General features: G+C 41.2%; 1 non-coding gene and 1 pseudogene across 1 annotated transcript; one reads left to right on the top strand and one right to left on the bottom strand.

The window, feature by feature from the left end:
- Nucleotides 1–22589, top strand: part of LOC131900813 (zinc finger protein 431-like) — a 37369-nt pseudogene extending 14780 nt beyond the window's left edge.
- LOC131900852 (small nucleolar RNA SNORA43) lies at nt 843–997 on the bottom strand. The gene has a single exon (XR_009376295.1). It is a non-coding gene; the product is annotated as a small nucleolar RNA SNORA43 (small nucleolar RNA).
- Nucleotides 22590–23422: the final 833 nt, after the last annotated feature.

The following is a 23422-nucleotide window of genomic DNA, read 5'->3' as shown; positions in this document are numbered from 1 at the left end:
TTGCCCAGAGTCTGGTTTTACTTTTGACACATTCCAACTCCTAGTCAATTCTCAGGGTTTTCCAAACACAAATCTAATCCTGGAATGTTCCAGATTCCAACCTTGAAATAGCTTCTGATGACTCTAACATAACAAGAAAGTAGGTACCAGTTCAGATTTTACTTGTGGCCACTTTTGATTAAGAATACCAGTGTTGAGTTAATCATGTAAATTCCTTTATTTATATATAGCCCATGGTTTTTGTTTTGTTTTGTTTTTGATTAACAAGGTTTATTTGTGTCATAGTACCTAGTGCCAGTTGCCCCCTCCTACCTTTCATCTCTAAGGCCATGTACAGTTGGGTAAATGAAAATGTTGAGTCTCAGAGGGCCTTCCACCGCTAGTACGACTACCACAGGCCTTCCTTCACCAGTTTTGGAAGTACAGTCAAACTCAAGGCAAGTAAAATGTGGTTCATAATTTAGGACATGGACTACTATGATGGAACTGCCCAAAGCCTGTTTGAGTGCTTCTGCATGTTTTGGGTGAGGTTACAGACATCACGCATGAGGCCCTTGGCCTAAAATCGTATCTGCACCCATCCTGATTAGCCACATGACCAAGAGTTAAGCCTTATCCTTCCTGGCTTCTGGACCTGGAAGGTGAAAAAGGATGGATAGTTGCTTGTATTTTCCTGGCACCCCAGAATACTTCCAAGAACACCCAGTTTCTACTCCTCTCCAACTCCAAATCTTGCTAAAACACTTACTGTGCAACCCTTGGGTTAGCCCTTGAGGTCTGACACTGGGGTCTTGCCAACAGCATCAAAGCTAAACTCAGTGCCACCTCACCATGGCTCTGCAAAATGTTGTGCTATAACCTATTCTTACTGCTCACTGGCTTCTGAACATTGAGGGTAGAAATAGCCTCTTGCTCTCCCCACCCCCCCCACCCCCAATGTCACAGGCACAGCTGAGCAACTGTGCTGTGCCTGTGGTGTTGACAGATCTAGGACAGCATCTTGAAGTAACCAGCCCAGTGATTTTAACAGCATCCGTTTAATCCCAGCACTCTGGAGGCAGAGATGGACAGATTCCTGAGTTCTGAGCCACCTGGTGAGTTTTAGGCCAGCTGAAATACATATTGTGGTACTGTCTCAACAACAAAACCAAACAACAAACAAAACAGGGCACATTAAATTGGATGGGCTGGCCCAAGGAGATGGTTCCATGAGCAAAGGTGTTTGTGGGCATATGAAGAAATGACCACCTGAATTCAGTTCCCAAAGCCAACCTAAAAGCTGTAAGGAGAGACTCCACAAAGTTGTCTTTTGATCCCTCGAAACACTATAGTATGCACATGCTTCCCCCTCCCCTACTCACTTCACACAAACTGATAAAAAAGTATTTTTAAAGTGGGACAGGTTGACCTAGCATTCCTTCTGTAACTTAGGCAGGCTTTGTGATGAGTTTGGATGTATATCCCTGCACCATGGGTGCGGAAGTCATACTGTGTTCCTCTTCTTAAGAGTTTTGTTTATGTGGATAGGAATTTTTCCTATGTGTATGTTTGTGTACCACATGTATACAGTGCCCTGAAGAAGCTAGAAGAGAGTATCTGGGACTGCAATTACAGTTTTGATATGCCATGTGGATGCAAGGAACTAAAATTTGGTCCCCTGTACAAACAGCCAGTGCTCTGAACACAATGAATCATCTCTCCAGCCTTTTTTTCAGATACTTAATGCTGTATTTTTATTCTTAGGAACTTGAGAGTCAAAGTTAGGTCTAAACATTTCACTGCAGGCTGTTTTGAAAACTTACTGCTTCCAGGACTGGAGTGATGGCTTCACAGTTAAAAGTACTGGTTAATCTTCCAGAGCATTGGGGTTCAATTCCCAGCATCCAAATGGTGGCCACCTATTATTTGTAATTCCAGTTCCAAGGGATCCACGAAGTCTCTTCTGACCTCCAAGGCCCTTCACAGACATGGAGGACGGACATGCATACAGGCAAAGTACCTGTACTTATATAATGAAGTTTAAAAAAGACTTCTTTCTATCACTCACTACTTTCTTTTCTCACATGTCAAAGAAACAAGCCTGGGTGCACAGCAGGGCTGGGGAAACGAGCAAGGTATCACTTCACCTGCCAGGCAAGAGAAGTCTTTGAGTGACTTATCTGCATAGTCCTCAGGAAGGGGTGGCCTGTCCTGGGTTTTGACAGTCCAGGATATGGAGACTGTAATACATTGCAGCATGATGACGATGCTTGGTGGTGAGTCGCAGGACTGCAGAGAGAGGTCTGTCAGATGAAAGGCATGCAAGCAAACTCTGGTACCTGTCCTACATCTGTGCACCACCACAGGAGGAGGTTGACCATGGGTGGTTGTCATCTATGCTGCAGCTGTGTGGAAATTCTTGTAGCACATGTAAGTGACATAGGATAGCAGTGTGGAGGAGTCATACATGATATCCAGCACCATAGCCCCTGGGGGAAAGCCACTGCTCAGATGTGTGTTGAACAGCCCACTCTTGAGGTTCCAGATCTTCAGAGGTGAGATGTACCCACAATAAACTGTTCCTGTCACAAAAGTGCTCAGCAATGAGCTGATGGCAGTAGAGGAGACTCAGTCTTGAGTCTGGATGCTGTATAAGCACTGCCTGAGCAGGCCTGAGACAAAGTCCATACACAGAGACAGGCCTTGGTGCATCCTGCTAAGGGGTTGATTTGACAGATCCTGTATTCATGATTCTTACTCATTTTATTACAAATTTCTTTGCTTTCTGTCTTTCTTTCCTTGTTTTTCTTTTCTTTGCTATCTCGGAGTAGAGTTAGTTGTTTAAAGAAAAGTGACCAGAAGATGAGTATTTCCACGAACAACTCCCCAGTTGTTCCCATTTTCCCCTAAGGCAGCTCTGCGGAGATAACTTGATAACTTGGTAGTAAACTGTGCAGGTTTTGCTTCCTGTTGCCCCCCTTGCAGTGTGCTGATAGGAGTTCTGTTTAGTCAGTGGTTGTACTAACACATTACTAGCTATTTTCCTGGATTTATACATTTTGGTGCTTTTTTTGTTTTTCAGTTTTCTTTTTAAAAATTATGAATTTGGGCCATTGAGATGTGTAGACACACATGCCACAGCACATGTGTGAAGGTCAGAGGACAGGTTGGAGGCGTGGGTTCTCTCTTGGGTTGACCTCAGACCCTCAGACTTGGTTGCAAGTGTCTGTACTCACTGAGCCAACCAGCTGGTTCCTGCCGTAGCACTCCCTTCTAACCCACCTATTTCAGTATATTGGTTGTAGTTGCTCTATTTTTATTTTGGGGGTAGAGAACACTGGGTACTCATTTTAGAGCCCCTACCATGCTTGACAAAGATCTGCCCACTGGGGCTTAAACAAAAAGTTATTTGGGGGCAGGGTCCATTTAAGTTGCCCAAGTATTTTGTCAACTCAGTCTGTAGCCATGCCAGGCCTTAAACTCATGACGCTCCTGCCTCAACATTCCATGTGGTGGTTTTCCAGGACTGCACCTCCACCCTCAGCCTTAAATTCATGTGGGAGATTAGAAATTTGATTCTGCGTTATTTTTCAAAATACTGTAGCTGTTATTACTATCATATTCCCTCTAGTATCATTAGCATTTTCTTGTTCTCTATCATATGGATTTTATCTCTAATCTCTACTAGTCTTTCTTTCTAAGCCCTACTTTTCCATGCATTGATACTTATGTTTCCAACTTCATGTGTGTTTTTGTTTGTTTAAGTTGAAGATGGGCCTTTTGGGAGCCAGGCCAGTCCATGTCTTTCTCAGATGCCCTGAGAATGCTCCAAGGGAACAGTGGTTCTGTGTCCTGACCAAGGGCTGACTTGACAAGGTCTGGTCAGATGTTTGAGTGAACATCTTGAAGGAATCAGGGGAACTAAGGTCCTCAGCCTGAGAGGCTGTGGTTATCAGTCTCGTGGCCACTGTGTGCTCAGTCTGGGGTATCTTGTGTTCTTCTTGCCTATATGGATTAATTATATTTCTCCTGACTGCCCCATTCTCCTCCTGCAAATACTGTATCAGCCCTGTACATCTTAATGAAGTTGCTTAGCATGCACCATCAGCTTATGCAAGACATGCTGATCCCAATCTTTCTTTTTTCTAATTAATTAATTAATTTATTAATTAATTTATTAATTTATTTATTTTGGGGGAGTTCGAGACAGGGTTTCTTGGTGTAGCTTTGCACCTTTCCTGGAACTCACTCTGTAGCCCAGGCTGGCCTCAAACTCACAGAAATCCACCTGCCTCTGCCTCCCGAGTGCTGGGATTAAAGGCATGTGCCACCACCACCCAGCCCTAGTCTTTTTGGAGCTTCCTGGGTCCCATAACATGCTGATCCCAATCTTTCTATCTTTAACAACTCATCCCAGGTTGTCACCCTGGTCACCTCCCCTTTGGGGACCCTAATAGGTTGATGTTGGTTGTCATAGACCAAAGTGGTTTAAACTTTTTTGTTTTTTTGGTTGTTTTTTTTTGTTGTTGTTGTTGGTTGGTTGGTTGGTTCATTGGTTTTTTTCAAGACAGAATTTCTTTGTGTAGTCCTGGTTGTCCTGGGATGCGCTTCGTAGATCAGGCTTAAACTTTTGCCTCCATCTCGCAAATGGTGGCATAATAGTCCAGTGCCACCACAGAAGGCTGGAAAGTGTTAGTGTTTTGGATAGTAAGGTGCAGCTGAGAGAGGTGTGAGCAATCCTAGGTGTGATTGCTGATGCCTGGTGAATATCTATCAGGTGGTTTAAATTCGACTAGTGTGGACTAGGTACTCTTTCAGCTGTGAGGCAGGGGGATCGCTCCACTGCACATTGTTTAATGATCTCCTTATGCTTAGAGGAAGAAGTGCTTGGTGTGTTCAGGAAATGTGCAGGGACAAGTTTGCAGTCCAGGTGCAATTCTGCTGCAATACCAATCTCTGCAGGTCTGGGACTGGTCTGTGTCGGGGGTGGAAGCAGGGCTGGGAACTACTGTGCTGTGCCCATTTATTGCACGCTGTCCCTAAGGGAGCTGCTCCTGTCACTCAGGTATCACTAGCCAATCAAGGATTCCAGATGGGCCTGCCAGTCAGAATGGGGAGGGCACTTCTGGTCCCCCACGCTGCGGGTTGGATTCTGGGGTTGAGGGAGGCTCTGTGTTCCTAGTGCTGCACTTTGACCTGCTGCCAGGAGCTGAGGAGAGCCGGGCGTGCTCGGCATCCATGCCAGGGTGAACGAGGGGCTGTCGTTCCCACACCGGGAGGAGCTGTGAGAGCTCATGTGGAGTTCGTTCTGGGGTGCTGTGTGCTGGTGGGAAACCAGGGCCAGACTTAGCCCGGCAGGCTGTGCCTCCACAGAGCATCAGGATTGGGAGTCTTTGTGTGAAAATTTCTTGTCACCATGCTGGGCGTGCGCATGTGCAGCTTTTACTGTTGCCTGGGAAGGCAGATTTTCTAACTTGACAGAGCCCTGGTGTCTCCAGTGTCTTCTAGAAGTTCTGCACTTGTCACTGAACATTCAGGTGTAGATAGATCTGTCTGCAGTTAATTCTGTGCAGGGTGTAAATTCTGTGTCATTAACACATTTGCATGTAGATGACAGGGTGGTCCAGTCATGTGTTAGTTAAGGCCAGACTTAATGGATTTCCTGGCCTCATGTCAAAATCGACTCTATACTAATTGTGGTTTCTGTGTGTGTGTGTGTGTGTGTGTGTGTGTGTGTGTGTGTGTGTTTCCTCACATTTTTTTTTGTTGCTCTCTTTATTGTTTCACAGGCAGTACAGTTTTCTTTCTTTCTTTCTTTCTTTCTTTTTTTTTTCTTTTCTTTTTTTTTCTTTTCTTTTCTTTTCTTTTTTTTAAGACAGGGTTTCTCTGTGCAGCCCTGGCTGTTGTAGAACTCTGTAGACCAGCTGGCTTCAAACTCACAGACATCAGCCTGTCTCTGTCTCCCAAATGTTGGGATTAAAAGCTGTTGGGGATCCCCAACTGGGGCCAAATCCCACGCTCAGGTCTCACTCCTCCCATTCCAGACCCTGTCTCCTAAGAAAGCCAGACATGAGTCAGACCCTCCCGAGGCTGCTCAAGACCATGCATGCCTGCAGGCTGCTTAAGACCTGGCCACCACACCTGCCGTGTGCTCTCCTGCTCTAGTCCCTGCCTTTTTGAGAGACACCCAGGAGGTGCTTTGCCTGCCCAGATTAAATCTGGATTTACTAATTTGGCCTGATCTGACTTACTTCATCAGTGGCAGAGGCTATCCAATAACCGGGGATCCAAAACTTAACAAAGGCCTCTGCTACCGTGACCCGCTTTTGATTGTTAGACTTGTTATTGGACTTTTACTGAATCTGTAGCTCAAATTTTGTATTATTTAAAAATAATATTGACACAATAGTCAAGATGGCAGCAAACCACATTGTTGCTTTTTACTCAAAGTTAGTCCTGCTCCCTGCTATGGTGAGCCCATCCTCCATCAGGTACAGTTCCCAGTTAGGATTTCCATCATTCCAGGGTTAAATGTGCAGTGTTACACCCTTTGCTTTAAAAAAGGACCCTAAGAGAGACACATGGATCTCCCTGGGAAGGGGAAATAGATGAGATCTCTTGGGTAAACTAGGAGTAGAGGGGAGGATATAGGGGATGGGAACGTGAGGGATCAGGATGGTCAAGTTGGGGAAGGTACAGAGAGGAAGAGCAACGAAAGAGATATCTTGATAGAGGGAGCCATTATGGGGTTAGGGAGAAACCTGGTGCCAGGGAAAACCCCAGGAATCCACAAGGATGACCCCAGCTATGACTCCTAGCAATAGTAGAGAGGGTGCCTGAACTGGCCTTCTATAATCAGATTGGTGACTACCCTAATTGTCATCATAGAACCCTCATCCAGTAACTGAAGAAAGCAGATACAGAGATTCAAAGCCAAGCATTGGGCCAAGCTCTGGGAGTCCTCTTGAAGAGAGGGAGGAGGAATTGTATGAGCCGGGCGGGGATGGTAGTGTCAAGATTATGATGGGGAAACCCACAGAGACAGCTGACCGGCAGCTAGGGAGCCTTCATGGGACCGACCTAGGCCCTCTGCATATGGGTGACAGTTGTGTAGCTTGGTCTGTTTGTGGGGCTGTTAGCAGTAGAACCAGGATCTGTTCCTGGCACATGAGTTGCCTTTTTGGAACCTATTCCCTATGATGCGATGCCTTGCTACCTTGATGCAGGGGGGAGGAGCTTAGTCCTGTCTCAACTTGACATGCCATGCATTGTTGACTCCCGTGGGAGGCCTTACCCTTTCTGCAGAGTGAATGTAGAGGTAGAAAGGAGGGCGTGGGGGAATGGGAGGAGAGGAGGTAGGGGAAACTGGTTGTTATGTAAAATAAATTTTAAAAATTAATTAAAAAAAAGACTCTTTAATTAGGTTTGCATGTATGTAGGAGGAGATGGTCCCTGTGTCTAGGCAGGTAGGCCCCATGCAGCTAGGGAACAGAGGAAAGAATTCCATGACCCCAGCCAGAGACAGTTGAGTCCATCCATGTGTTTCCCCAACTGACTATAACTGTTGAAGCCAGTTGTTGTCATCCAGGTCTGTCACCTTCTCCTCAGTCCCCAGACACAAGATGTTGCTTGGCCCATTTTCTCCCTATTGAGTCTGGTCTGGGCTGCGATCAGACAGATTTGTGACTCTTGATTTGGCTGGAATTGAAGACTTTTGTGTTTAATTTGTTAAAATAGTTAAATCAGTGGTGGTATTGCATGCTTTTAATTCTCAGCACTTGGGAAGCAGAGGCAGGTAGATCTCTGAGTTTGAGGCCAGTCTGGTCCATAGAGCAAGTTCCAGGGAAGCCAGTCCTACACAATAGCCAGTAGTTTTTCATCTAAAAACAAACAAACAAACAAAAAAAAGTTAAGTAAAATTTAAAACGTTTGTGCCTTGTGTGGCACTTCTCTTCAGTTAGAAATGCAGCTTCTGATGTCATCGTCTACAGCAGTCACACTTCAGCACACCAGGAGACTGACTGCCTTCATTGTTTCCACCAGACCTGATCCATAGTTTCCCAGGTTCTCTGAGGGACCTGGATAGGGAAGGAAACAAGGGATAATGCCATGCACTCAGGGAAAAGATAGGGACTTAAACCTAAGTTTGGAGGCCTCCAAACATTTAATCTCTTCTTAGATGGGGTAGGGAAGGTTATATTAGGAAGCCTGTAACCCAGCCAGGGGAGTTGGCTCCTCCTATTTGGAGGAAATATTTTTTTCTTTCTCTCTCTCTGTACATCTCTTTCTGTCTCTTTCTTTTTCTTTCCCCCTTCCTCTCTCTGTTTTCCTTAATATCTTTCACTCTTTTCCTTTAGTGCTCTTTCTTTTCTAAGGTTGTATTCCTGTCATGGTTTATATTTGTTCAACAGCCTCAGGCTCATATCTTTGAATGCTTGGTCCCCAATTAATGGAAGTAATTGTGTAAGATTAGGAGGTATGCCCTTGTCAAAGTAGGTGTGTCTTGTTTGTTAAGGTGTGTGACTGTAGGTGGGCTTTGAGGTTTCAAAAAACCAGTGCAAGGCAAGTGTTTCTTTCTGCCTGCCTGCCTGTGTATCAGGATGTAACACTCTGCCCCATGATTGCCTACCAAGATGCTTCCTTTCAAGATGATAATGGACTAATCCTGTTACTATAATCAATTCTGTTACTATAGTAACCTCTGTTACTATAATCAATCCCCAAATTAAAAACCTTTCATTATAATAAGAGTTGTCTTGGTCATAGATCTTCTTCACAGCAAGAGAAGAGTCAGTAAGACGGGTTGGGTAATACTTTGTTATATTATCTCTGTATTCTGTACATTTTCTGTGAAATCAAGTAAGACTAAATGAAAGGGTAATGGACTGATCATATTGGGGGGGGACGGTTTCTAGAAACATTAAATTTTTTAAAGTTTAGTTTTTTATTTTATATATCTGAGTGCTCTATCTGCATGTATGCCTTTATTCCAGAGGAGGGAATTAGATGATTGAGATTCACCATGTGTTTGCTGGAAATGGAACTCAAGATGTCTGGAAGAGCTGCTGGTGCTCTTAACTGCTCTCCAAGCCCATGGAATGTTTTCTTGAGAAAACATTGGGTCTTTGTCCAAGTTATTTCTAGGAAGTCTTTAATTTCTTTCTTTATTTCTATATTGACCCGTTATTCAGTTATTAGAGAGGTGTTCAGATTCCACAAGCTTGTAAGCTTTCTGATGCTTCTGCTGTTGTTGACATCCTGCTTTAGTCTGTGGTGGTCTGATAGGATGCAGGGAGTTATTTCAATTTTCTTGTATCTGTTGAGATTTGCTGGTGTCTGAGTATGTGGTCAATTTTGGAGAAAGTTCTGTGAGGTGTTTGTTGTGGAATATTCACCAGAGAAGCCTGCTGGGACATGGGTTTAAGCCAATAGAAAGTCATTATTATCTGCCTGCAGCTACACTGGGTGCTCTGGATCCCAGTGTAGCCCTAGACCTTTTTCACAATGAGCTTATAAACACAAAAACCATATTTGTGTTGATAATACTTCTGTTAACAGGAACAGTTTAGCCAGAAGCAGAACTACAGACTAAAACACAAGGTTAGTACATTTAGAGGCTTCCTATAACTACGGACTTTGATGGATTAGACCTTGTTTTCCTTTTGGCTGGTGGTACTTTTTATGTGCTGAGTTTTACAGCCTGAATGGCCCTTCCATCTTGGAGTTAGTTGTGCTAAAGTCTGGGGTCCTACTAAGAACTTAGGCCTCTTACATTCCCCACTGGACTTAGTGAATGAGTCAAATCATGGACTCAAGTTGTTTTAGTTAAGATGCAGGGCCCCACCATTAATCCAATCAGAATGAGAATTAAAGGCACAGTCAGTGATGAAAGCAAAGTAGTTATTCAGTGGGTCAAGGAGAACAGAGACTGGTATCAATTATTTCCCCAACCATGGCAATGTTTTTCTAAATTACTCCTGATCAATTAGCATAGGAACAACAGGTTTTTGTTTTTTTTTTTCCAAAGCCATACATAGTTTCTTTCATTTCATGAGAAATAAATCTAAGCCTCTTCAATTTTGTAGGTTCATTTTTATAAGGGAATCTAACTGTTGTTTTAATTCAGAAATTGAACCTTTTAATACCATCAGGTCCTGATCAACCTGTCTGCTTTATTTGGAAAGCATCAGAAGAGACACATTTAGTCAAACCATTGTTACATGCCCACCGAGCAGTCTCACGGGCTTGGTGATATTGTTATCTTTATGAATTAACCCATAAAACAGAACATTAATTTGAGCTTTCCCCATTTACAGTGAGTTTTGTCAGTCAATGGGCTGTCAGTCTGGTTAGTTCCTATCCCTATGTAGTATGACTGGGGCCAAGTGTCTAAACATCTAAACAATCCTGGCCTATTTCTTTCTGGCAATGGTTAACTCCATCCTCAGGGTCCCTTATTGTTTCATAGAGTCTGATTCTGCAGGTTTTTCCTGTTTCCCATAGTTAAAAATCTTTTTGATGAAGTTTTTCAGGACGCCTCAGTTTCACAAACAGTTTTTGTAATAGAAACATCCTTGTTTCTGGAAACCAGAGGGTATAGCTAGAGTTTTCCTGCCTGGCCCACAGTCAGGACAAATCTCTCTCACCTGCCAGTCCCACAGCCGCTCAGACCCGACCAAGTAAACACAGAGACTTATATTGGTTACAAACTGTATGGCCGTGGCAGGCTTCTTACTAACTGTTCTTACAACTTAAATTAATCCATTTCCATAAATCTATACCTTGCCATGTGGCTCGTGGCTTACCGGCATCTTCACATGCTGTTTCTCATCATGGTGGCTGGCAGTGTCTCTCTGACTCAGCCTTCCACTTCCCAGCTTTTTTCTCCTCTTTGTCCCGCCTATACTTCCTGCCTAGCCACTGGCCAATCAGTGATTTATTTAATGACCAATCAGAGCAACACATTTGCCATACAGAACATCCCACAGCAAGGGAGCTCAGCCATGAGATATGCATAGAGTTGTAAACTGTGTTTCTACCTCAAAGGATAAACCCCCACATCTTTCCTTTCTCTAATACAACCAGACATTTAAAGTGGGCATCAGTGGACAGAGGTCAAAATGAATATGGGTTGCTGGTCTGTAGTCATACTAGCTAATAACCTCTTCTGTATCTGTCTTCTTTAGTTCCCAGGTCCAGGCCTAAGGGCAGTGGGGGTTGGATCATGAGCCTGTATTCATACTGATAGAAGATTCAGGAGAAGGTAGAAGGACAGAGAGTGGGAATGCTTTGGGACCCAATGGAACCTAACTTTAATGGGTCCATAATTAGAGACAGTCCATTTGGCAGCATCTGTGGCTTTTGCTTTCTTGATCTGGGTGTGGTGGATTCATGGTATAGTATCAGCTCTCTTCACTGCCATAGGAGTGGAGAGAATCACCTCCTAGGGTTCTTTCTAGGTTAGTTCCAGTGTCCCTTTGGCTGCTTGCTTGACCCAGACAATATTGGACTGGAACAAGGGGATACTGGTGGTGGACTCAGAGGTCATCTAGGTCTTTAGGATAGTCCAAGGAATAGCCTTTATGAAGAACTGGAGTTTCTGTAGTGACTTGAGAAAATAATGATTAGGCTCTTGGTTTCTGAGCCTGGGAAGCAGTTGGAGATGCTTTTCAAGTATCTCATGTATGTGTGGTGGGTAAATCCCTCTGTATGGGGTAGAGCTGGCAGAAGAAAAGCAAAGGAAGAAGGCCTATCTATTCTTTGGTAGACTCTAATGAGAGTTTTGTTAAAGTTTTTTTTTTTTTTTGTCCTGTTTATTCGTTTTAACTGGCCAGAACTCTGAGGTCTCCTTTTGTGCTGGTGTATAGAGGGTTTACCATTTCCACAAGCTCTGTTGTCCAGAGGCTGTACCTAGGAACTGTTGAACTTGTCTCTTAGTCTTTGGAGTTGGAATCTGAAGGATGGCAGCAATCTTATTCTGTGATAGTGTACTCTTACCTTCCTTCATCTGGTAGCCGGGATAGGTAGACTTCTACAAGGTTGGGCTTTCTTAGCCAACATTCTGTAGTCCGAGGACTGTAACTCTTAAAGCAGTCCTTTGGTGGCCTTTTTATAATTTGTTTTCCCAGGAAACATCTGAAGGAACATCAAGAACTCCACATGTGATGTCTTTAGCTCCTGGGGATACCTTGGCCAGCTATGTTGCCCACTGTAGCCTCCCACTGGCTCTGTCCATTTAAAAACAATGATGAGGTGACTCACCTCTGTCAGTGGTACCCTGAAGAATGTATTTTTTTTTTCAGGTCCACGACAATGTACACCTGTTTCACCGGAAGAACCAGACTCATGAGAATCAGAGTTCCCATGTTTCTTCATAGGCAGGAGATGCATATTCCAGGGTAACTGGCTGGGCACCAGGATACTTGTCTCCTCAATGAGGCAACATGGACTTCAGTATTCCCTGTGTTTCCAGGGTCATTGGATATTGTTTATATTTTAATTGGAAGCAGAGCTTTGAATTAGGAGATGTTTTTCTTACAGTATGATACCAAAATTTTGCTGTGTATCTGTAAGTCTAGCTGTGTCTCATTATCAGAGAAGGTGAAGGTGCCTTTCAGTTTATGCTAAAGGTCTTGTCCTGATAAGTTGTTCTGTTGTTATCAAACACCTTTTGAACTACCTCGAGCAACTAGGATCTCCTTATACCTTTACATTTTTTATTTAACTTTTATAACATTTTTTTCTAGTATCTGGGGCCGACTGGATTAAAAAAGGAAATCTTTTTAGCAGCTGTCTTTAATCTTTCCAAAAAGTACTTACTGAAATTGCTTAAAGTCTTCTTGGTTAGTGTTGGACACAATGGCAAATCTGTTCTGTCCAGGCAGCAGTTTCCTTGACCAGCCCATGGGTAGTGTTTTTACTTTTTTTCAAAGAATGGTGGTTTTTATGGATCACTGGTTAAAAAAGAGACATAAACTATGAAAGAGAAAGCAATAGTAGAACTTTCTCTTTTCCTTTGTGCTCAGCCCAGGAGACCTTTTCCCCTTTTCTGGGTCTCCTAAGAGCAGGCACAAAGTGGAGGGAAGGTTCACCTGGGGGAACTATTTACCCCCACCCTGTGTTCATTCTGCTTATATGACAGGGGGTTAGAATCCTGGATGAGAGGCCCAGCCCCTCCATACTTCCACATAGGTACTAACCCTGAATATGACCAAAAGTGAAACAGCATAACAAGCACGTGCTTCTGCTCTTAGATTTTTTTTGTTTCTTTGGTTTGGTTTCTCTGGGTGACCTCACAGAGCCAAAAGGATTCAGGTCCTCAGCAGGAGGGAGAATAGGTCTTCAACCAGGTGGAGGAGAGTTTCACACCAGAGAAAGCCGCTGGTCAATACAAGGAAACAAAACTGATAGAAATATATAGATAGAAATATATAGCATATGGAGACACACATATACATACAGAAAGACATACAGTAAAAACAACCTGGATGTTCATCACATATTTATATACCTGAACAGACAGAGGGATCCAGTGATGTGTCACAAGGTTCCTGGACAAATCAACAGCCATGTCCGACTTCTATGTGTCTAAACAGAAAGTGACTCATCCAGGCCTAACCTCCAGAGGTGATAGAACAGGCAACTTTCTAATTTGTTTCCTTTTGGGGTGGTAGTGTCAGACCCCTCTGAAGCATTAGGCAGTGATTGGTCAAAGGGAAATTTGATGTGCTTTGAATAAGAATGGCCCCATAGACTCATGTGTTTGAATGTTTGGTTATGGGAAGTGGCACTATTAGAACTTGTGGCCTTGTTGGAGGAAGTGTGTCCTGTGGAGACAGGCTTTAAGGTTCCACGTGGTCAGGATAGGCCTAGTGTGTCTCAGTCTCTTTCTGCTTCCTGAGGATCAAGATGTAGAACTCTCAGCTCCTTCTCTAGCAGCATGTCTTACTGCATGCTGCCATGCTTCTCCCCATGATGATAATGGACTAAACCTCTGAACTGTGAGCCAGCCCTAACTATATGTTTTCCTTTATAAGAGTTGCCATGATCATGATAGCTCTTCACAGCAATAAAACTCCAACTAAGAGACTTGGTACCAGGATGGAGGTTATTGTTGTGATAGGCCTGACCATATTTTTGTTTGGAAGAATTTTTACTTTGGGACTTTGAGTTAGGAAAGCAGTGGATGGCTTTAAGTGCTACTTAATGGGCCATACTAGTAGGATCAAGGAAGAAATTTGTGCTGAGGGTGATTTGAACCATGGATCAAAAGGTTTCAGAGGAAAGAAATATTGGTATGTTGTCTAGAGACTGTTTTTGTGATATTTTGGTGAAGAATTTGGCTGCTTTTTGCCCTTCTCTGAAGAGTCTTCCTGAAGTGAAAGTGAAGAGTTTTGAATTAATTCCTTTGGCAGAGGAAATCTCAAAACAGCCTAGTATTCGCTCTGTTATGTGTTTATTAGTCTTCATTGTTATGGTGATTTATAATGAAAAAGAGCAAGCTGAGAAAGTAAAAATATGAAATGTACAATTTGAGGGGAAAAGCACCAGGAAGGAGAATAGAGTTAGTTCTGTTTTCAAAGAGATAAATAAGAAGTGGATTAAAGGGAGTGTGACCCAACTAAGTTTCCAACTTGTGAAAAGAAATCAAAGAAAAGCTTAGAGCCAAGTCTGGTGGTGCAGGTCTTTAATTCTAGCACTGGGAATGCAGAAGAAGCTGCCAGATCTCTGAGTTTGAGGCCAATCTGGTCTACAGAGCAAGTTCCAGGACAGCCAAGTTTAGGCAGTGAAGGAATCCATCTAAAACAGAAAGTTGGTGAAGATATAATTGAATTAGCAGGCCATGTTCCAGCCCCAGAAAGCAGCAGAACTTGGTAGCTTTGGCCATGTGGTTCTGGATTTAGAGTCAAGGATAGAAGAAAGGAATTATGGAATCTCCCTTCATTTCTATGGAAAGCTGTGGAGGCCAGGCATGTGTCAGGAGTGTCTCTGAATGGAGGACTAAAGAGGTTCTTGTGTGAAGCTGTGAAGGTGAAGCCTGGATTTCATTGAAAATCCCAAAATGTTGGCGATACCATGGTCATTGGATATCTACCAAAGAAAACTGCTAATGTGGAGTGGAACCAGCCCAAGAGAAAGAAGTGTGTTGCAGTCAACAAAGCTGAAAGAAGTTGTTTTGGAAGGGTAAAGTTTATTCTATTTCATTGTATGCTAGAAGTATGCGATCTAATTTTTTATTTTGATTTTATAGGAGATTACAGTTAAGAGATTTCATAAATTTCAGGAGAGATTCTTTGAAATGTGGACTTTTAAACAACTTTGAGACTGTTATATACTATGGGGACTTCTGAAATTTGACTAAATGCTTTTTTGCCTGTTGGAGTGAGAAAATTGAATGTGGTGATTTGAATAGGAATAACCCTATCAATTCATATGTTTGAATGCTTGGCCCAAAGGGAGTGGCACTATTAGGAAGTGTAGGCATGTTGAAGTAGATGTGACCTTGTTGGAGGAAGTGTGTCACTATGGAGGTGGGCTTTGATATCTGTATGTCTCAGTCGCCTACTGTAGCTAGAGTTTTCCTGCCTGGCCCACAGTCAGGACAAATCTCTCTCACCTGCCAGTCCCACAGCCGCTCAGACCCGACCAAGTAAACACAGAGACTTATATTGATTACAAACTGTATGTCCGTGGCAGGCTTCTTACTAACTGTTTTTACAGCTCAAATTAATCCATTTCTATAAATCTATACCTTGCCACATGGCTCGTGGCTTACTGGCATCTTCACATGCTGTTTCTCATCATGGTGGCTGGCAGTGTCTCTCTGACTCAGCCTTCCTCTTTCCAGCTTTATTCTCCTCCTGGCCTCTGGCCAATCAGTGATTTATTTATTGACCAATCAGAGCAACACATTTGCCATACAGAACATCCACAGCAGCCTACTGCTGCTGTGGATCAAGATCTAGAACTTCAGCTCCTTCTCCAGCACCATGTCGGCGTGCATGCCATCATGCTTCCTGCCATGATGTTAATGGACTAAACCTTTGAACTGTAAGCCAGCTCCAATTAAATGTTTTCCCTTATAAGAGTTGCTATACTCATGGTGCTTCTTCAGAGCAGTAAAATCCTAACAAACACACCTTGGGACTTGGAATATCTCAGGTTTCCCTCCTACAAGGATTCCCCTGACCATTGCACTCCTCCTCCTTCCAAGGGACTCTGAGACTCCTAGTGTACTGAGGGAACTCAATTGGATCTCCAGAAATGTTGTGGGTATTCACCATAGAAGATGACTAGGACATGGGTTTAAGCCAATAGAATGTCTTTAGTAGCTGGCCTGACACTACACTGAGTTCTCAGGATCCCAGTGTAGCTCCATGCTTCTTTCAGAATGATCCTTAAAGCACAAGAACTATGTTGACATATTCTAGTTAACAAGAACAGTTAGCCAGAAGTGGAAGTGCAGAAGGTAAAAAGCAAGGTTAGTGCATTTAGAGACTTTTCCATAATTGAGGGCATTGATGGATTAGGGCTTTTTTTGTTTTGGAAGACGGTGCTGTATATGTGCTAAGTTTTACAGCTTGAATGACACTTCCATCATAGAGTCAGTTGTGCTAAGGTAAGGGGACCTATTAAGGTATGGGACCCTGTTATACTGCTGAGATGAAGGTGTATTCTTTTGTGTTTCAGTGAAATGTTCTGTAAGTATCACTTTAGGTCCATGTGGTTCATAATATCCGTTAGCTCCAGTGTTTTTCTATTTAGTCTTTGTTTAGATGACCTGTACATGGGTGAGAGTGGGGTATGGAAGTCTCCTACTACCACTGTGTGAGGGTCAATATTAGATTTAAGCTATAGTAGTGTTTCTTTTGCAAATGTAGGTACCCTTGTGGTTGGGGAATAGATATTAGAAATTGAAATGTCCTCACAGCAGATTTTCCTTTGATGAATATCTAGTGTCCTTCCCCATCTCTTTTGATTAATTTTTCATTTGAGGAGCATCTCAAACATTTTATATGCTTATGGGTCCATTGGATAAGCAATGAGGCCACATTAGTTATTTTGTTTTTTCTTTCTGTGCTGGAGATCAAACCCATGCACTTCACACATGAAAGGCAAATAGTCTGCCACTGAGTCAGTTTTATACAGAATTTCATTCAACCAGTCATGATGACTCACACCTGTAATCCCAGCACTTGAAATGCTGAAGTAGAAGGATCTCCACTAGCTTGAGGCCAGACAAGAACATTTAATGAGACCTTGCTGCAAAAATACAAAACAATTATTTCCTCATTATAGGACCAAGATCTCAGCAAGGCATATGCTATGCAAATTCTACAGTGTGTCATTGAGAAATAAAGTACAGAGTGAGTTGTCTTAGGCCACTAGGAAACCAAGTGGTGACACCTGTTACATGGTTAGACTTTCCATTGGCAAGAGTTAAAAGACTTTAAAACTAATCTGTCACTTTCATTTCATTTTTGCCCTTAAAGAAGTTGCCATATATCTCTGTATTATACTTTGATTTAATCAGTACATTTAATTAGCTGAGCATGAGGGCTCACTTCTGTGATCCTAGTATTTTGGAAGCAGATAGAGGAAGTTCAAGACCACCCTGGTCCAGATAGTGAGTTCCAGGCCAGCTAGAGCTACAAAGAGAAACCCTGTCTCAGGAAGCCAACCAAAAAAATAGAGATGTGTTTAAGTATAAGAGTGAGGCCATCTGTGGGTTGAAATTTGACCAAATAGTGCTGGTGAGATGCCTCTCTATCATATTGTATCCTGGGTACTTCAAAATTTTTGTGCTAATTTCAGTCAACTAATCCTTGACTCTGCCCCCTGATTCAAGGTTAACTTCATTACCAGCCTCAGGGTGTCACAGTGTGATCAAATATCTCACAACAAATATGTTCAGATACCTGAGCTTTGAGACACCGGCCATGAAAAGTAGCCAAAGAGAGAGAGAGAGAGAGAGAGAGAGAGAGAGAGAGAGAGAGAGAGAGAGAGAGAGAGAGAGAGAGATGTATGAGAAGGTGCAGAGAGAAAGAAGCCTCAGGTATCTGACATAGAGCTGCAGTATTTGGTGTTTGCAACTGCAAGGTTTCAGTCTTGACTTGTTCCAATATTTCCTTAATTCTTTGAAAGGGAAATGTGTATTCTTTGCCATTGTGTGTTGGGCAGATATAATTTGTGTTTTGATTTTATAAGATCCCACAGTCAAGGGATTGCCTTGTGTGTCTGAAGAAACTTTGGACATTCAAATAGTGTTGGGACTGTGACAAAATATGAGATCTTTGAAATTAGACTAAATGCATTTTACAGCATTGTTTGACTGTGACCCTGTCATGACCTATGTCAAAATGTGGGTTAAATGAAAAGTCTCCTAGGTAGTATAATGTATTTGAGCTTTTGTGTTTGATGTGTGGCCTTCATTGGTGGTTTATGAAACTCTTAGGAAGAGGAGCCTTTCTGGAGGAATGTCATCTATGGGTAAGGGCTTTTGAGTGTTTATATCCCCACCACTCTTCTTTGTGTGGCTGAAACTGAGTAGCACCATTCCTTCTCATGTAGCCATGCCGTCACCAGCATTAGAAACTCCATTCCTAAATAATGTAAGGCAAAATAGAAGCAATTGCATTTTCTTGCTAATGTATTACATTTGCCTGATATTTTTATGTCTATATTTTTAGCTGATTGAATTAGGTTTTAGTACATGTCAAGCATTTGCTCTTGTGCTGAGCTTTACCCATACTATGACTTTTGAACTTTGGCAGAGGGTGTCATTTTTCAGACCAAGAATGCAAGCATTCATGAAATTAATAATGATCTCCCAAGTCACTGATTTGTAGGTGTGTAACATTGTCCCCACCTTTGTGTTTGTTTTAATTTTTTAAGATTTTTTTGAAATGTGTGAATCTTGTGCCTATATATATATATATATATATATATATATATATATATATATATAGAGAGAGAGAGAGAGAGAGAGAGAGAGAGAGAGATGTGTACCACTTGTCTTCCTGGTATTTACTGAAGTCAGAAGAGAGCATTGGATTCTCTTGCCCTCAAACTAGGAAAAGTTGGGTCCCTCCAGTGAGTGCTAGCAACTGATCTAGGACCTCTTCAAAAGCAGCAGGTGATCTTATCTGTTGCTCCAGCTTTATAAACTTCATCCCTTTTGTTGTTGTTGTTTGTTTTACTGTCATAGAATCACCATTTACTTTACTAACGTTTTTGAGAATTCTTTGATCTGTAAGTCAGTGACTTCTTAAAAATACTTTCCTTTCTAGGAATTATTAGCCTAACAGTTTAAAAGAGGTCACGCGCCTGTTTATGATAGACAGTTACAGGATTGGGGTGAATGTTTAACTCCACGGAGGAATTTCAAGTGAGCCCCCTGAGTGCTTTCTGTTTTTTTGGTTTGAGACAATGTCTCACTATGTAACTTTGGCTGTTCTAGAAATCTCTACATAGACGAGGCTGTCTTGGAAATCACAATCTTTGCCTCCTGAGGTTTAGGATTAAAGGAGTGCACCATGGGATTAAAGGAGTGCACCACCGCATCCATATTGTCTCCTTTTTTGAAGTTAAAAATTTTGATAAAATATTGCTGATGTATACTAAATAGTGTTATTCTGTTTACATGTCTTTCTGTATATATTAATTACTAGGCATTTCTCCTGCAATGCCGTATTCTATTCAGTGGGCACAGAAATGGAATGTATCATCCTCCTTTTCTGTTTCCTTCTAAAATGAATTGGTTACTGCATTTGAAATTCTATGACCCATATCACAAAATTTTGTATATATATTCCCAATGAAGTGTACTTTTATAATGCAATCACTCTCACCATTTCTATTATGTACTTATATGGGATATTTTAGGATGCAGTGACCTATGAAGATGTGCATGTAAACTTTACTCATGAAGAATGGGCTTTGCTGGATCCTTCTCAGAAGAGTCTCTACAAAGATGTGATGCTGGACACCTACTGGAACCTCACTTCTATAGGTAAGAATTTGAGCTTTCTATCACTTTTTAACTTAAGGGGACAAGCTTTTCTTTGAGATTTTTAGTCTTCTGTGATTTTCAATGTGAAGGAGTAAGAATCTGGTGAATGAATCAACCATTGTTCTAAGGTTCACCAAAGATAGTAATTTCAATTGAGCCTAATTTCTATTAATATATCATACATGTTCTTGTTCTGTATTTTAGGCTACAAATGGGAAGACTACAATATTGAAGAACATTGTCAAAGTTCTAGAAGACATGGAAGGTAATTTTCACGTGTAAGCTAATACATTTATACCTCTGAAGAAATGTTAATGAACCCTGAAGTTTTAAGGAAAAGCAGCAGTGTAAGTAAGCACAGCTTTGTGGTGATTATTAAATTCTCACAATGCATGTAATCCAATGTCAGGTAGCTGAGCATTGTTTGCAAAGCATTCCTTTAAGAAACAAGAGAAGGAAATGACACCATAATAGATGTCACAATTTTAATTATTGGCCATATGACAGGCATGTTGTAGAACTGTCCATCCACTTAGTTTCATAACATTCAATTATCTTAAAAGGTATACACATTGATAAGGTGATTAGTGTATGTCAAAGATCTTTTATGTGCAAATCTTCCATATTAAAGCTAGTGTTCCTCAAGTATTTGTAGTGAGTGACTTACCATAGTTTAGCAAGAGGCACAGTTTATGAGACAAGGAGGTTGTCATGGTAAAGAAAGCTGAATCCCTATACCACATCTCTATGAGGCACAAAAATTTAGACTGTGAATACAATGTGAAAACCTTTCATTTGTTATTCTTCCTTAATAGGTATATCATCTGTCACCCTGATTACAAGCCATGTGAACATAAGGGATATGGAAAGAAGCATTGTAGTTCTGTCTCTCCCAGAACATTTAGAAGATATGTGGTAGTCCCCACTATGAGAAGACATGATGACTGTGATACAAGTTTACAATTAATTGGTTTTCCAACTTCAGTGGCAATACCTCAACATACTCACATTGGAGAAACACCTTATGAGTACAAGGAATATGGAAATTCATGTGTCTGTACTGGATCACTTTGCATATGTAGTCTTATTTACACTACAGGAAAATGTTATGTATGCAATCAATGTAGTAAAACTCTGAGTTCTTCCAGTTGTCTTCAAAAAAGTAAAACAAATCATATACAAAAAGGAAGTAATAAATGTGGACCTTGTACTAAAGACTTTAAACATCACAGATATTTTCAAAGATACAAAACAACCAATGATGAAGAAGATATTTATGAATGTAAGCAACATGATAAAAAACTTATATCTGATTCCTCTTTAAAAGTACACAAAAAACCTCATTTGGTAGTAAAACCCTATGAATATAACCAAAGTGATAAAGCCTTTCCATGTCACAGTCTTCATCAAGTACATAGAACTAACATTAGAGAGAAAAAGTATAGTTATCATCAATGTGATACAGCCATTTCACATCCCAATTATCTTCTAAAACATGATGATTGTAATCAATGTGGGAAAGCCTTTGCAGAGAAGAGTACTCTTCACAAGCATGGAAGAAGTCATACTGGAGAGAAACCCAATGAATGTAATCAATGTGGTAAAGCCTTTGCACATAAAAATCATCTTCAAATACATGACAGAAGTCATACTGGAGAGAAATGCTCTGGATGTAATCATAGTGGTAAAGCCTTTGTATATAAAAGTCATCATCATGGGCTTGAAAAAAGTCATACCGGAGAGAAGCCCTATGAATGTAATCAATGTGGTAAAACCTTTTCACGTAAAAGTCATCTTTATATACATGAAAGAAGTCATACTGGAGAAAGACCCTATGGATGTAAGCAGTGTGGTAAAGCCTTTGCATATAAAAGTGTTCTTCATAGGCATGAAAGAAGTCATACTGGAGAAAAACCCTATGGATGTAATCAATGTGGTAAAGCCTTCCCATGTATAAGTGATCTTCACAATCATGAAAGAAGTCATACTGGAGAGAAACCCAATGAATGTAACCAATGTGGTAAAGCCTTTTCACGTAAAAGTCATCTTCACAGGCATAAAAGAAGTCATACTGGAGAGAAACCCTACGGATGTAATCAATGTGGTAAAGCCTTTGCATGTAAAAGTGATCTTCACAGGCATGAAAGAAGTCATAGTGGAGAGAAACCCTATGGATGTAATCAGTGTGGTAAAGCATTTGCATATAAAAGTCATCTTCACAGGCATGAAAGAAGACATACTAGAGAAACCCTATGGATGTAATCAATGTGGTAAAGCATTTGCACAGAAGTGTCTTTTCACTCAAGAAAGAAGTCATACTGGAGAGAAACCTTATGAATGTAGTCATTGTCATAAAACCTTTGCATGTGAAAGTCATCTTCAAATACATGAAAGAAGTGATAGTGGAGAGCAATTTGATCCATGTAATCAATGTGGTAAAGCATTTGTATGTAAAAGTGATCTTCACAGGCATAAAACAATAAACTGGAGAGAAACCCTGTGGATATAATCAATGTGGTAAACCCTTTTCACTTAAAAGTCATCTTCAAATACATGAAAGAAGTCATTTTGGAGAGAAACCCTGTGTGGATATAGTCAATGTGGTAAAGCTTTTCAACTAGTTTTATTCCAGCAATATGGGAACACAGGATAATTTGAAGAATAAAACCTATTTGCAAATTAACATAATATTTATGGTATCCTCTATTATTTTTGGATTATGTGACATTATTCTGAGGACTAAATACTTGATCTTTACATTTTTCTCAGATTCACAAATGAATGCCAGAGAATTTTATCAGTGGGTAAACGTGGTTGCTGCTAAACCTGATGACCTGAGTTCATTCTCTGGGAAACCCACATTACTCATACAAGATTTTCTCTGATTACTACACTTAGGTTTTATGCACATCCACACACTAGTACATAAATAGTTTTGAAATTGAAATAAGGGCGAGTGAGTTCACTCACCACCTTAGGCCACTTACTGCCAAACTTGACTACCTCAGTTCATTCTCTAGTGCTCAAACAGATGAAGTAGAGAAAAGAAACCTGTAAGTTGTCCTCTAACTGGCACATCCACACCATAGCACTGCTATTTACATGCATTAATTTATGTGTGTTTGTTTTTGAGACAGTTATATAGCTCTGACTCTCCTGGAATTCTTTTTGTATGTCATGGTGACCTTGAACTCGCATAGATCTGCCTGCCTCTGTCTCAAGTTTGAGGACTAAAGGCATGTGCCACTACTACTCAGCCACAGTTAAATTTTTTTAAAGGAGGAAACTTACAAAGCTAAGAATTTAATCAAAATATTGAGAACATAGTATATGATTTACCCATTGAAATTAATTCATTGAAAAATTTCTAGAAGTATTAGTATTGAAAGAAAAGATGCTTTCTGTTTAAATCTTATATTCTTTCAGTGTCTG

This window comes from Peromyscus eremicus, unplaced genomic scaffold (assembly GCF_949786415.1).
Source record: "Peromyscus eremicus unplaced genomic scaffold, PerEre_H2_v1 PerEre#2#chr22_unloc_1, whole genome shotgun sequence".
In the NCBI taxonomy this organism is placed as follows: domain Eukaryota; kingdom Metazoa; phylum Chordata; class Mammalia; order Rodentia; family Cricetidae; genus Peromyscus; species Peromyscus eremicus.
The sequence above is the reverse complement of the archived record's forward strand: the minus strand, read 5'-3'. Positions and strand labels throughout refer to the sequence as shown.